The sequence below is a fragment of the Protopterus annectens genome, chromosome 1.part2 (assembly GCF_019279795.1).
Source record: "Protopterus annectens isolate FY-2018-M chromosome 1.part2, PAN1.0, whole genome shotgun sequence".
Taxonomy (NCBI): domain Eukaryota; kingdom Metazoa; phylum Chordata; order Ceratodontiformes; family Protopteridae; genus Protopterus; species Protopterus annectens.
Genome location: NC_056727.1, coordinates 563,074,937 through 563,090,761, shown reverse-complemented (window position 1 = coordinate 563,090,761; position 15,825 = coordinate 563,074,937).

Below are 15,825 nucleotides of genomic sequence, written 5' to 3'. Positions count from 1 at the left end.
ATAGTAATAATAATAATAATAATAATAATAAGAGGAGCAGTGTTGAAAGATTCAAGAGAGGGGAAAATGTTGAGCTAAATTTTTTCAACCAGGACTTTTGCTATGACTTTAGTATCAGAATATGTACTGCCATTCCCTCCAGTTTGCTGCAGTGTTGGGCATTATTTATAACAAAGCTGCAAAAAGGCTTGGTTTATCCTTCAGGGAGTTTTATTCCTTCAATACCACTGAATTGTGTAGCTGACTGTTACAGCAACCCCATGAACAGTCACTGCCATTCATAGAGTTTATTAAGTACAGGACCAAAGTATGTGGCCTGACCTTTCTTTTGCATCCCATGCACACACACTTATCGAAAATGTAGAGATATCAGTCCACTCACCAAGTCTTTTTGATGTGGGATGAAATAAAAGTACCTGGAAAAAACCCACTCAAATATATGGGGGAACATGTGGACTTGGCACAGCAGACACCCTAGACAAGAACTAAATCAGAATACCTCTAGCTGTGATGTGACAATGTTACTCACTGCACCACTGTACTTCTGTCCATGGAATTCGGTCCCTTCGTTTCACATACAGTCTTCCTAATGATGTGCTTAATATCCCTGCAGACTTGCGTCCACTCCTTCTGACTGATGGTGGAATTTTTTAAACAAGCCATATAATTTCTCTTCTCCAGTTTTACAACTTATCTGAGAGTTCCACCATATGGGTTTAATTCTGAATTTCCCACAATACTATGCCTAATAGGTACTGTTTTAGCCAAACATCAATTGAGATGGCTGCAGAAATCATGAATAAATGTGGCAGATTAAGAGGGCAAAGCATTCCTGAAATTCTTAAGGTACTCAGACAGGATACAAGTTCAGGATTGGAGTAGTTCCTAAATGCATTTGAATTTTCAGCAATTTGATACCAATTTTGAGAAAAAGTTGGCATTCAGTTGGTCAGAGCTGATCAGGCAGGGACAAAGTCAACTGTATTTCCTTTATCATGGGACCTTGGGCAATTTGATCTAAGGCGTGAGTAATAATGAAATCTAGAAAATGCTGGGTGCATTGCATTTATTGCTTGCTGTGCAGAACTCCTGGTTGATTGATAAATACTTGACATCAGCTAGAATTAGGGTATTGAGATTAGCTGACAATGGAATTCAGCTTGCCAAGGTACTTACTGTGGTCTTTAGGTGACATTGAAGGGGATCTATAGATGAAAGTGATATGCTATAATCATGCCCTGAATCAGAAATGGACTAAAGTCTTGTTACAGTACTGGAAATCCAAAACATGTGGAGAAATTGAAAGAAATGGCAGTACTGATGTGCCCATCAACTTTATCAAGGATGGTGCAATGGTGCAGCAGTTAGCATTGTCACCTCACAGCAAGAAGTCCTCCAGTTCGATTCTTGGCTGGTGTGCCTTCTGTGTGGAGTCTGCATGTCCTGCCTGCGTTCGCATGGGTTTCCTTCGGGTGCTCCAATTTCCTCCCACATTCAAAGACATACATCTAGAGCATTTCTACCCGGGCCTCTGCTCAAAATGGGCTCTGTCCCAGTTGGACTTTCCTGTTAAATAAATAAAAAATAAATATATCAAATATGGCCAAAATATCAAGGAGCTTGGATACAAAAGGATCTGTCAGAAGTTGATATTAGAGTTGACAAAAAGAGGTACCTCAATACCTCTCCCACATAGTCTGGAAAAGTGAGAGGAGTATTATCAGAACACTGAATATGAGTTTCTATAATAACATATAGATGAATATGCCCAATCAGGAAGGCCTCCAAAGCAGGCAATGTATTATTCAGACACTCAGCACTGAGCAGTGCCATTTAAATGTTCACCAAATCAGAATTTGGTAGGTTGGAATATATACCATATACACTTTACCTAAAAAAGGCACTAGAAAGACAGAGAAGGTCTTAGCCAATAAGTGGAAGCCATGAGGAGAGAGATAAAGACCATCCCTGGTAAAGCTGGCTAACATGTCTGTCATTAGCCCCCCTCATTGAATCTCCTTCACTGTAACTGATGCTTAATGATCAAAGGCCATCATTTAATAAACCAGTTGTCAAAAATTAATTAGCTTGTTTGACACTGTAACATCTTTTAAAAAGAAGGCAAGATAATGCTCTGGACAAGTGTTTACCTCTGTATATACAAGTCTAATGTTAGAGTTTAAGGAAGCTGTGCAGAGGTTTGATAATAATGTTATTAAAGTGTGAATAGCAGATTTTATAACTGAGGCCAAAACAGAAATGGTAAGACAACCAAAAAAGAACATATAAGGTAATATTAGATGTGAAACGATAATACAGTATAAAGATAAAAATAGCATGGAGAAAATATTTAAATGAAGATATTACAGATGATGAGTGGAGGAACTATGTCAAGTATAGATACGCAACTAAATCAAAAACGTTTAGAATTTTTGCATGGAATTGTTTGCACAAGTATTACTACATTCTTACAAAACTTGAAAAATGTCCCTATGGACAAGAGGCATATTTTGGAAATGTGATGGTTCAGAAAGAGGTTTTTGGGCCCATATATTTTGACAATGAAAGTAATTGCTTCGATACAGAAATAGCTTAAATAGTAAGTTAAAGATTATAGATACTCAGAATTGCTTGTCCTTTGATGATTTCACTACAGATTGCTAAGCATCTGCTTTCTCCTGGAGCAATCCATTACTGAAAAGACAAAAATAAGTATTTTGTTGCACTTCATTTATAAACTGTGACTGTATTTTTAACAGTTTCTGAAGTTATTTGCTGTTTTTTTCTGCACTTTATATAAAAAGCTGTACTGTCAACTGATACTTTAACTAGTTAATTGCATTGCACTACATTTTATGTTAGTTGTAGGGCTGTTGTAAGTAGTTTGTGTGGTCTTGTTACACTTGGGCTCCAAATCAGCTATTCTACATTAAGAAGGGATTTTTTCAGTACTCTTGTGGCAGAAGTGTGATGATCTAACCTGTCTGAGTTGGAGATTGCTGGTGGAAGGCTTATTGTGTGCTTTCCTCATTGGTAGATGGCTTAAAACATGTTCCTCTCTGCTTGTATTTAAGCCTTCTTTTTGTGCAGGCACTGGAAAGATACTCCGAGCTGCTTGACGTTCAGCAACTTCACTACAGATTGCTGAGAATTTGCATTTACCTGGAGCAATCTATTGTTAAAAGATGAAAATAAGCAATTTGTTGCACTTCAGTAATAAATTGTGTCTGTATTTTAGCAGTTTTTTGTGCACATTATATAAAAAAATCAGCTGTCAGTGAAATCCTTCCAAGCCTTTCTGCTGCTCTGGGAGTACTGTGCACTGAGCAGCATTGCCTTTTTGATCAAACTTAGCCTACACAAAGTATAGGTCCCTCTTGTAGTCTCAGAACTACCAGCACAGATCTGTCAAATTAAATTATTCTCTTCCAAATAAAATATACAGTAAGAACCTGCTATCATGGACAGTTTTCCACCATCTCTCTGGCAGGCTTGATTGACATGGGCATCCTGAGGCAGTGTAGAAATTGTTTCATGTAGACTGACAACAACTTACCCCTGAAACAAATACTTTGTGAAAGATGTAATTACACTATGAAATTGAAGGCAAGACTGTCACATAAGGACAAAATGTATGCCAAACAGTTTGTCAACAAACACACACACACACTCACACACACACACACACACACACACACACACACACACACACACACACACACACACACACACACGCACACACACACACATCAATTTCCACACTAAATAAGGGCACAAGACATAAACCTATATATGTGGAGGTACTCACTAGTAACTTACCAAAAAATCAGAGACCTCCTGAAGGGAAACCAGTTGCACACACAACAGTGCAAGAAACAACCGTGACACATAACAACACACACAGTAGTGTCTCAACAAATAAGCCCATAAAACATAACACCAGAAAACTTAATGTATTGGTCATATGAGACTCCATAGTGAGACACAAAGATGTTCCCCTCACCAGACTGAATAAGGAATGGGTTATGGTTAGCTGCCTGTCAGGTGCCAGGATCCATCAAGTTACTCAAACACTAAAGTTACTCAACCACTGGTACCAGTATGACTCCATCAAAGTCTATGTGAGGGTGAATGATTTGAGCTATACCACTCTGAACTATATGAACAAAGACATGACTGATGTCTCAGATTATATATCACAGGCAGGTATAAGCCTAGCCTTAAGCAGTATTTTACTTTCTCCAAGGATGATGCCACAATACAAATAAAAAATGATTGATTTTAATAATTGGCTTAGCTTCTGGTATCAACGCAAGGAGATCAAATATCTGTCAGCCTGGGAAGACATTGTCATCAGGCCACACTGCTTTGTTAGAGATGGTCTGCACCTGTCTCCTCTAGGCCTTTGAATTCTGGCAAAGGCATTAGCCACCCCTGTTGTGCCTTTTTAGGTAGTGTCAAAATAACCAACCTCCATATGTAACAAAATTATCTCTAGATAAACTCAAGGTACTGCTGCTTAATGCTATGAAAATAAACAAGAAACTGCACTCCCCTGGAAGCACTCCTCACCTTGGAAGATGCTGACATCTGTACAGTCACTGAGACATGATTGAAAGCCGCAGAAAGCACCCTGGCCATGCAGGGGTACAACGCATTCCATATGTTCAGACTGCAAACTAAGCATGAAAGAACCAAACGAGGAGGTGTATCCATCTTCATTATGAGTATGTACACCTCAAGAAAAGTCAAACAGTACAACTCTCTCAAGCTACTCCATGTCCAATTAACTATAAGCAAAACACCCTACCACATCATAGTTAGATATAGGTCCCCCACCATGATCCAGGAAAAGCATACCGTGCACCTGGCCTTACTGGAGTCATTTGCCATACAGCCCAACACCTTACTCATATGTGATTTTAATTATCCTGCCATCGACTGTGAAGCATACATGACCACAAACATGCTGGCTCAGAGGTTCTTAGACTTTGTCAATGCAAATGCTCTGGGACAGCTGGTCAGCATATCCACAAGGGGCTCAAATGTCCTGGACATAGTAGTCACTAACATGGGAAAGCATTGCATCCCTGATGAGATCGGACCATAAATCAGTCTTGTTTGATGTAATTATAAGACCAGATACCCCATCAAGCTCAAAAATGCTTAAGAATTTTGCAAGACAATTTACCTCCTACTAAATGATTGTATAAGTAGTTTCAAAGCCCCCTTGTACACAGATAACACAGACTCCTATGCATAGGTGTACACCAATGCCTTCTATAACCACTTAAGCAGTTTTATAGAATCGGCTGTACCTGACTGGATTAAAACCAGGTCTTGCCGAAAAAATAATCCACCCCAGTGGACCCCAATATAAACAGATTATACAACAAGAGAAAGAAACTAATGTCCAAGAACAAGAGGGAGCTGGCTCAGCAGAGGAAGAAGTCCCTCTCTGTCTTAAACAAATTTGAGATCTTGCTAAGTACTCCAAAGCTAATTACAAAATGAAAATAGCCTCTCTAGCTAAGGGTAATCACAAGGCATTCTTTAACTATGTCCAAAATCTAAAAAGGGAATACCTAGCTATGCACTGAACTGATTGTGGATGGCACCACCCATACTCAACCAGAGGTAATAGCCAACCTGCTAGCTGACAGATTTGATAAAATATTCATCCCCCTGTCCCCTCCAGTCATCTCCCAAAGTATACCTGCTGCTATTCCTCAGCCTATTATCTCAAAAGAGCAGGTCATCTCTGCACTCTCCAAGGCCAGAAACATGACATCACTGAGACCAGACAACATTTCAAGTTGCCTTTTAAACAACTTAAAACATGACCTAGCACACCCACTTGGATCTCTGTTTAAGTACAGCCTGCAAACTAGCTATGTTCTGGTTGAAGGAATGACAGTAACAATAATCCCTCTGCAAAAAGGGGGACCATCAACTGACCCTGGGAAATATAGACCCATAAGCTTGACCAGCCTCACATACAAGGCCATGGAAAGAATCATTATGGGTCTTATCAACAAGGACATGGGTAATCTCCAAACTCTGGACCCAATGCAATTCGGATTTGTTAAGGGTAGATCATGCATGTTAAACCTGGTTGACTTCTTCAAGAAAGTCACAAAGGTACTGGACAAGGGACAGACAGTGCGTACTACCTACCTTGAGCTAGCTAAGGCATGTCATACAATTTCCCAGTCAGGTATTATACAGAAACTTTCCCAATTGGGAATTAACCACTACATCACCAGATGGGTAGCCAACTGGCTCACCGACAAGACGCATACTGTCAAAGTTGGTGACTTCACCTCTAGCAAAAGACCAGTCACCAGTGGCAAACCACAAAGTTTGGTGCTGGACCCTTTACTGTTCAGAATTTATTTCTCAGAAGTCCAGACAAACATGGATGGCCTGTGGCTGACCAAGTTCATTGACGCTTGCAAATTGAAAGCAATCACTGAGTCCCCAAAGACATTAATATACTGAAGAAAGGGTTAATACAGACAAATCATTAGTGCCAAAGCCACAGTTTAATGCTAAATGCAAAAAAATGCATTATTATTCCCTTTGGGAAAGCTGACATCCCTGCTAATTACATTATAGATAACACTGCCCTAAGTGTAGACCCAGTGGTAGATGATCTGGTTACTCAGGTTGATGGCAATCTGAACTTCGACCACCACACATCCATAGTGGTAAGGAAATCTTTCTATATGGCACATATCATATGTAAAGGCATTGCATCTAGATCTAAGGAAGTTATAATTCCATTACACTTAGACCTCATCAAACCAATAATTGAGTACAATGCTCCGTTTTGCATCTACCTCAACAGACACCTGCAATGGCTGGAGATATCACAGAGGATTCTCACCAAGAAAATACAGGGTAAACAAAATAAATCCTACATGGAAAGACTGAAAGCCTTGTCCCTGTATTCTGTCTCCTACAGGCTGCTAAGGGGTGACCTGTGCCTGGCTTACAGGGTAGTCTCTGACTTGACCCTGGTGGAAATGCTACACATTCGTAAATCAAACTGCATGAGGGTCACTCCAGGGATCATAAACTAGCCTCTGATATGAACAAATCATGCTGGAGAGACAGACACATCTCCCAGGGACTGCCACCTCTCTGGAACAAGTTTCCCATTCACCTGAAGCAGAGACCTTCCCTGACACTCTTTAAACACAACCTAGATCCATAGATGAGTGACTCCAAATTCACTCCTGAGATGGAGCCCATGTCCCTCATGGACAGAGGTAGTATTAATTACCATAGAATCTTACCTCTGCAAACTTCACTCACCTAACCACTGATAATTGGGCTAGCTCTGGATAAATATGGCTAGGCTTATAAGGGCTCTAGGGACATTAGCCTAGTAACCTTCTATGGACCTATGAACCTATATTGTGAAGAGAATTTAACCTCAGTACAGATCTGTTTTTCTTGAGCTGGTGTAAAATAACATGTATTAAAAAGATGAAAGCATTAGTATCTTCAGTGTTGATAACAGCTAAGAAAACTATAACTTGAAAATGGAAAACCCAGAGTCAAAAGGATGCTTACAGACATTAGAAATATGGAATCAAAAACTATCAGAGATAATAAACAGAGTTTCATAGTAAAAAATGGGCTATATGATATACTGTAATGGAAACTGAGCCTGAAGAGGACATTGTTAGAAAACAAAATATGAAATGTATATTTATTTAATAAAGTTGACTCCAATATAAAGTGAAAAGTCAGTGGTCCTGTAGTTAAGATTTGTAATAAAGTGAAATAAAATTATATGGTCACTGTTTAAGTCCTGATATCAAATTATATAGTAAATACTTACTTTTTATGTTTAGTTGTTTTTGTTTAACAAGCAGTGTTAAATCAAACATGGATTAAGGTTAGGTAGAATAGTTGATTGTGATATTTGAATTCACATGCTTTCTGCATCTCCTCAGGGTAGAGTGTCGAAGGGCATTCAAACTCAATGTGGGCAGCAAAGAATCCAGGGTGAAGGGAACTAAGGGTTCGGGTTACATACCAAATCCTGGTGTCATAGAGACAGTTGTTCTTGACCCTATTCCTGCAGAACCCAGTGAGTGGCACATCAGTGTGTCTAACTACAGAGTCACCTACTACTAATATTAGACTACCATGCATGGCTATACCTTGGGGGCCCTTACTTAAGTATACAAAGAGCCACGGTAACTCTCTTTAGTTGTGGGTGAAGGTTTAAATGGAGATATATTAGAGCATGCAGTGATATGTGACTGTGAACTGCACAAATCAGGTCTTGGTAGCTTAGGTAATTATTTCTTAAGAACCTTGGCAGAAGTGGATCTATTATTCACATGTATCATGACTATTATTCAAACAGACTAAAGCACCTTGGTCTTTGCTAGTTGCATTGTCATCATGTGTATCAGACTGATTCACAAATATCTTCAGACATAAGTTTTTGAGTCATGGTAGTGGCAGTCTAACATGCTAAAGCAGAGGTTGTATGATTCATAAGCTGAATCATACTAATGATACAATAACTGTAGTTGTAAATGGCACTGTAGTATGACATTTATTTATTTATTTATTTATTTATTTATTTATTTATTTATTTATTGTCTCTGTTTACAGGGAAAGTATCAGGGGGGCTACAAAGAAACCATTTTCAGTGGGGGCCTGGGAAGAAAAGCTCCAAAAACAGAAAAATGGACATTCATAGTGATCACAAGCCCTTTACTGAGCACACCCCAGATGCAGATAGAGCTGACACAAATGTGACCCATACGGGTCACATGGTATGAGAGACTGTGTGTCCTGTGTAACCTGGGGGTGACATTCCCTCAGTCATTTGCAAAAGAGTTACTTGTGTGTGTTGGGAAGGGATTAGGAATGCTGTGTGAGTATGGCATTTGCAACTACTACAGCTATAGACATGCATTCTCACCATGTACTGTTTGTTATGGTCCATATGGACAATGCCTACCTATTATTATCCAGTGCTTACCACATGATGATGAAGTATGCATGAAGATTGTCATTCACAATCTCTGATACTATGTGTGCATCCCTTTTGTGTGCAATCAGGAAATACAGAGCTCTGCATGTGCACAATGTTACATCGGGAGGGTGGAGGCATACATATTAGTGTCAGAGATTAGCCTTAGATGTGTGTGTGTGTGTGTGTGTGTGTGTGTGTGTGTGTGTGTGTGTGTGTGTGTGTGTGTGTGTGTGTGTGTGTGTGTGTGTATGTAAAGTCCAAAGAACCCAGCTAACCTGGATGCAAATGCAAAGGTAACTTGCTGTCATTATAAATGCCTCAGTTGAACCCCTGTTTTCTCATGTTCATTGAAAAGCTGTTTCGGTTAATCTGGAAATTTAGTATTAAGAAAAATCACTGGTGTCATGTAGCAAAGAATTAACATTACCAAGCTCCAGCTCTATCTAAAATGCTGTGCATGGAACTTACAGCAGCAACAAAATCGAATGGGTAGGGTGTCTTGGATAGTCCCCATCAAACTTGCAACTTGAGGTCCAGACATTTGAAAATTAATCCCAATATTTTCTTCAGGTTATGCTACCATTGTATTTTGAAACCTTATTAAGTAAGACTGCATGCATACCCATCAGCTTCTTAGCACAAGAAATTTGGACAAAGCCTAAAATAATGGAGGACAAAGGCCCAAAAAGGGACAGATTTAAATATTGCTCTCATAAACTTAGAAGTTGCTAGAATAATAGCATCTGTGTTATCATGCATTTTCTGAAGGATATGAAGTTTGAAACACAAATATATGTCATTATTTATACTGAAATCAATCCAGAGTGATGTGTCAAAAACCACACATTTTATGTGGAATATACCAACAATATCAGGTAAAAATCCTGGACATTCTGTGAAAATCTGGACAGTTTACAGGTATGCATGCTATTAAATAATATTGTATCACTTACTCTGTTTGGAAGTGCTGTTGAGTATTTGATGCAAAGCTGTTTTCTTTTTGTTGCTGTTTGCATTATGTGATTTCCTGCATTTTTTTTCAAATCTGTACTCCTAGGCTGTAGCTGAAATAAGTCCTGTAGGATCACATCATTTGTTGTATCTTTCGGCTTTTCCCGGTTGGGGTCGCCACAGCGGAACTCCGGTCCGTTAATGATTGGCAGTAGATTTTTACGTACCGAGTTGCCAGCTCTGACGCACATCCTTCAACAAAGGTACGCCCATTCACGCATGTCTCCACACAGAAGACGCTTTAGCTGAGAATCGAACAGGACAACGTCTTACTGTGAGGCGATAACGCTACTGCAGCACTCACATCACTACCCAGTTAATAAATAAACAAACAAGCAAACTAAGAAATGAAATGAAACACAAACTAAACCAAAAGCTGAAAGTCCAAAAGTGGCTCAGAGACGTAAGTGTGTCAAGCAACAAACCTAAAAAATACACAAAGAAAACAAATAGCAATACTAGTCAGGATCAACTCAATTAACTCTGTTATAAAACGATTATGAAATAAATAAATAATTAAATTAATAAATAAATTGGGGGAAATAATACAAACAGACAAATCTCAGATCTTCACTATAAATCTCTTTAGACCAGCTTAATATATCTCGTGTCTGGCCTTAATATAGGCTGTTCTATAAACTCATCACTAAAGAAACAGACCCGTGTCCAGTTCAGTTCATTATGACTTATATGTCATTCCTGAGTTCGTAACCCATTAAACAGAGTGTCAGTAAAAATGTGATCTGAATGAGAATTACTTTGAAAAAAAATAGTCAATGAAGTCTGGTCTGTGAGGAATCACGGGGTGGGGGGAGTGAACAACCTTTACTCCCTCACCTATTCTGATGGGAAGGAAAGGAGATTTTTTTGGTTAGGTTACAGCTCAGGAGACTACAGCCTTCCTGTTGATATGGGGATACACTCTAGTAGTTCAACAGTAAACAAAGTTCTTCATTGATGTAATTATACAACACATGGAATGATGGTACACCTCAGCTTGACTCTCACCATAACTGATCACATGTGATGGCCAAACAGTAGAAGGAAGTAGGAGTCAACAGAGTATGGAAGGAGGCTTGATGGTCAGAGTAGCGAGGGACAAAAATGGAGTTAGTACTTAGGCAAAAATGAAGTCAGCCTTATTGCCACCAATCCATCAACAAAGGAAATGCAAAGAGTGAGGAGCAGCAGTTGTAAGAATGGCTAACAGTATAGGGATGACTTAAGGAAGTAATCTGAGATGCAAAACACCTTCTAGCTGAGATACAAAGATTACTTGCAGTGCACTGCAATCCAACAGTGGATGTGAGCACCTTTGGACTCATTCTTCAATACAGATGAACACTGATCTGAAGTTAATGAACTGTGGCACGTGATAAAAAGGGAAGAAAATTTAGTGCAGAATTCTATAATCAGCAATAATTTTATTGAATGACTTTTTTATGAACTACTACCACACTATATCCTGGTATTTGAAAATGTCATGCCGGAAAAACTAAAAGAAGAATAAATGTTTTGGTGATAAAAATATAACCTTACTGTTTTTTTTTCATCCACAAATGAGACTTTAAGATACAGACTCAAACAGTTATGAGTGCAGATATGGATTAATTACTCCATATGCAATTTGTCATTAAAATAATGTTTCCTTTTCAGGATATGCTACTTTCACCTTGGTTTCAGTGCCTACTTTCATGGTGGTTATGCAGCTGCAAATGCTGGGGAGTGAAGCATAAATCTCTTGTACAATACTGGTTGATTCTGAGATTTTCAGGATAGCACATAGTTATAAAATGACACTAATAATGTATATAGGGCTAGTAGATATGCTAAGTAGGTAAGATTTTTCATCTGGTAGCAATATCTACTAAAATAATTGTCCTTTCTGAAATGAGGCATTTCTGCTTTTTTTTTTTTTGATTTTATAGAGTAGAGACATTGCTATTTGAAAATATCAGTCAGGAAAGAAATGGCAGCATGAGGACAGGAATGAGGGTAGGCTTCAGATTATGGTTTAATAAAACTGATGAAATCAATAAAAATATTCAGCAAAACTTAGGGATAATTCTGGTATGCAATCCAGCATGTGTGTGAAAAACAAGCATATTGTTTATTATTTACCATGCAGATATTTAAGACAAAGTTGATAAACAGAAATTAGAATTAACTTTACACATATTTCTGCTCCATGCCTGCAGTAATTTGGTAAGAATTGTTTCTCGTGGTTATAATTTTGCAATTATTACTGTGCATTCCTGAGAAATTACTAGTATTCCAAATGTTTGGGGTATTGATAGAATAAGAGAATTCTTCGATATGAATAAGAAGCTGACTACTAATAAGATTATGCTAGTCTGTGCACTATTGGAGATTATACTTGAAAATAATATTGTAGCTTTTCAGGATCAATTTTTTCTACAGAAGATTGGCGTGGCTATGGGCACTTTGTGTGCAAATAGCTATGCCAATCTATCACTAGTACGATGGGAAGAACAATATGTTTTGTCAGATGTTAACCCATTTTTTGGCTACATTCTCTGGTACGTCCGTTTCGTGGATGATGTTTTTGTCTTGTGGAAAGGGCATGGTGAAAATATTAGTAATTTCATTGATTACCTGCATAGTACTACAGACTTTTTGAAGTTTACTTTTACTTTTTCTGATACATGTGTTGATTTCTTGGATGTGACTGTCACCCTTACTGATTTAAAGCAGATAAGAACCAGTATTTATCACAAACCTACAAGAACCAATGCCTGTCTGCACAGGTCAAGCATGCACCCGAGACACATACCTAGAAATGTCCTCAAAGGACAAGTCTATAGAACCCTACGCCTACATAATAATGATGAAGAGGCAGTAGTTGCTTTAAATAAGTTACAAGACAAATTTCAAACAAGAGGCTATTCTAGCTCAGAAATCACTAGAGTGATAGCAGATGCATGGAAATTGAGATCTACAAGATGTAAACCATACATGAGCTCTTATAGTGCTGATACAAGTATACCTTATGATACAAGTATTGATAGAAATAAGTTTAGAATAGTTTTTAGATTTGCAAGTGACATCAATAAGTATATGGAAATTATTAAAAAGAATTGGCACCTATTACATGAAATACCAGGTCTGGTTTCCACAGTTGGTGACACCCCAAACTTCAGTTTTAGAAATAATGTGTCTTTAAAGCAGCAGCTCTGTAATAGAGAACATCAGTCTTTTAGAAAAAATCTTTCCAACAGACAGGGCACCTTCCCATGCAGGAATTGTGCTGCTTGTCAGCATGTCTACACTAAAAATGAGTACATTCATCCTGTGAAATGTTTTAAACTTTATACAAAGAATTATTATGATTGTAAAAGTGTTGATGTTGTTTATTTTGTTTTGCCAAGCATGCCATGCCTATTATGTAGGCAAAACAAATAGGAGCTTTAAAGAAAGAATGTTAGAACATATAAGGGACATACGGAACCAGAAGCAATCAAATGCTCTAGCTAATCATGTCCTGAATACAGACAGCAGCCATTGTTTTAAATTTTTAATCTTACAACAAATAGTAAGGACAAACAGAGGTGGTGACGTAGAAAATCACACTGAAGAATTAGAACAACAATGGATCACTAAATTACAAGCAGATAGATATCCTGGTTTGAATGGCTGCACCTCATTAGTTCCTTACCTTAAGGCCAGGCACCTTAAACACTAAAACATGAGTTTGTTTATATATATATATATTTTTTTCATTGTACTATTATGGTTATATGTGTGTGTATATGTACATACATATAGATATATATATATTTTAATAACCATCAGGGATGACACCCCCCCTTTTTTAAATATTAATATTTTTTAAATATTAATATATATTTTTTAAATATTATTGTTTTTAAATATTATCATGTGTAAATACACACCTTTCTATATATTTTATGCGTTTTTTTTATGGATATTGATATATGTTCTTATGTTAGTGGAGTAATATCTCTTTAAATTGTGATGTCATACTAATTGTCCTAGTATTTAACTAAGCATCAGTTGTAGTGATGTGGTCTGATGAAGCAACATTAAGTTGTGAAAGCGCTTACCGTTTGTCTTCTGCAATAAGGTACAGTGACTGATTTCCAGTGTGTAACTTTGGTGCCTTAATTTACTTTTGCTGTTGTTGTGTGTTTTGGGCACCTCAGTGTACCTGCAGCCATTTGGTTTTTGCATCTTCAGTTCCTATTTTTTATTCTGCTAAGGACACACTGCACGTGGATATAATATAGACATGGATACCAACCAAGAATCATCTAATGAGCATCGTCGATTTTTAAAGCTTCTTGAAGTACCAGTGAATCCATTATTAAACGCTGACGTACAGGCAAATACAGTGGATATTGGTTCAGAGATGGAAAAAATGCTTGAGTTTCAGGCACAATATAGGGAGCTAGAAAACCTTCTATATAAGTACAAACGACTACAATGACAAAGACTACACCTACAAGCTTCATTGGAAGCTAAAGTAATACCTCGAGGTCTACGTATCTTAAATATGCCAACTTATGGCAATACATATCCTGAACTCTTACGTAAGTGGCAAGAATTGAATTTATCTTTTAGCTCCAAGTATATGGAGCTCCTTATAGAGTTTTTTACACCTCTTGAAACTGAGCTCAAAACTGAAATTGTGACACTAGAAAACCAGATATCTGTAACCTTTCCTGCTACTATCACCCTTAATAAAATGGGTCAGTTGCATGAAAGCATTAGTGCCTATGAGAAAAAGCTTCAAAATGTTAAATTAAATAAATTAAACAGAGATAAAACTGATTTTAGCAACAATAATGTCTTCTCATGGCCGAGAGACCCTATAAATAGAACCCCTTTGTATAATCCTGCTACAGTGAACAGAGGAACTAGTAGGACACTAAATACTGAGACACAGGCTTCCACTTCCTGTTCTCGCACTATTGAGATGAGGGAAAGCATAGCAATACAACAAACTGACCAAGAACATGTAAATTCTAGTGTTCCTACTCTCCAAGTTGCATCCTTTGCTTCTATAGTGAATGGGAATACATCTACATCGAATTTGGATAAAAATTCGAAGTCAGAAGAATGAAGGAATGCAAACACTATAGGTAAGACTCCAATAGACACTTCACAAGCAAATGCTACAGATACTAGTGTTTTTTAGAGAATTTGAAAGTGGGAGAATTCACTTTGAAAGCAGCTCTTCCATTCAGAGCTCGAGCCAAAAGCAATCCCAATATGGGAATGACAGCAAGGGAAAATCAAATGGACAGAACTGCACACTTTTCAAAGAAAAGGAGGATGTAAAAACTGATCTTATTGTTAACATTTCTTCCTTTACTCTAACTAATGAACAAAACAGTTTGCTTAATAAGGGTTTGTCTTTTATACCTGCCAAGAAGGCAGATTTAACTGAAATGCTAACAGACTTGAAATTGCTTGGTAGGAATTTATCATTAAAATGCATGTTTCGTAATAATGAAAATGTCAATGTAAATATATACAAGAAACCTAGCACTTTTGTACCCCCCACCCCTCCAGGCATGCAAAGATTTTTAGATATCTGTGAAAATGCTTTTAATGAAGCTTATACTCCTGGTACGCAAGGCTGCACCTTTCATAATTTAAATACAGAAGAATATAGGGCTCTACATGAATTGCAGGATTTACATTTTCTTATTATTAAACAAGCAGATAAAGGTGGTAAAATGGTATTAATGGACAAAGATTTATATGTTAACCAGATGAAGGTTTTGCTATTAGATACTTGTACCTATCAAATGCTGACAAAA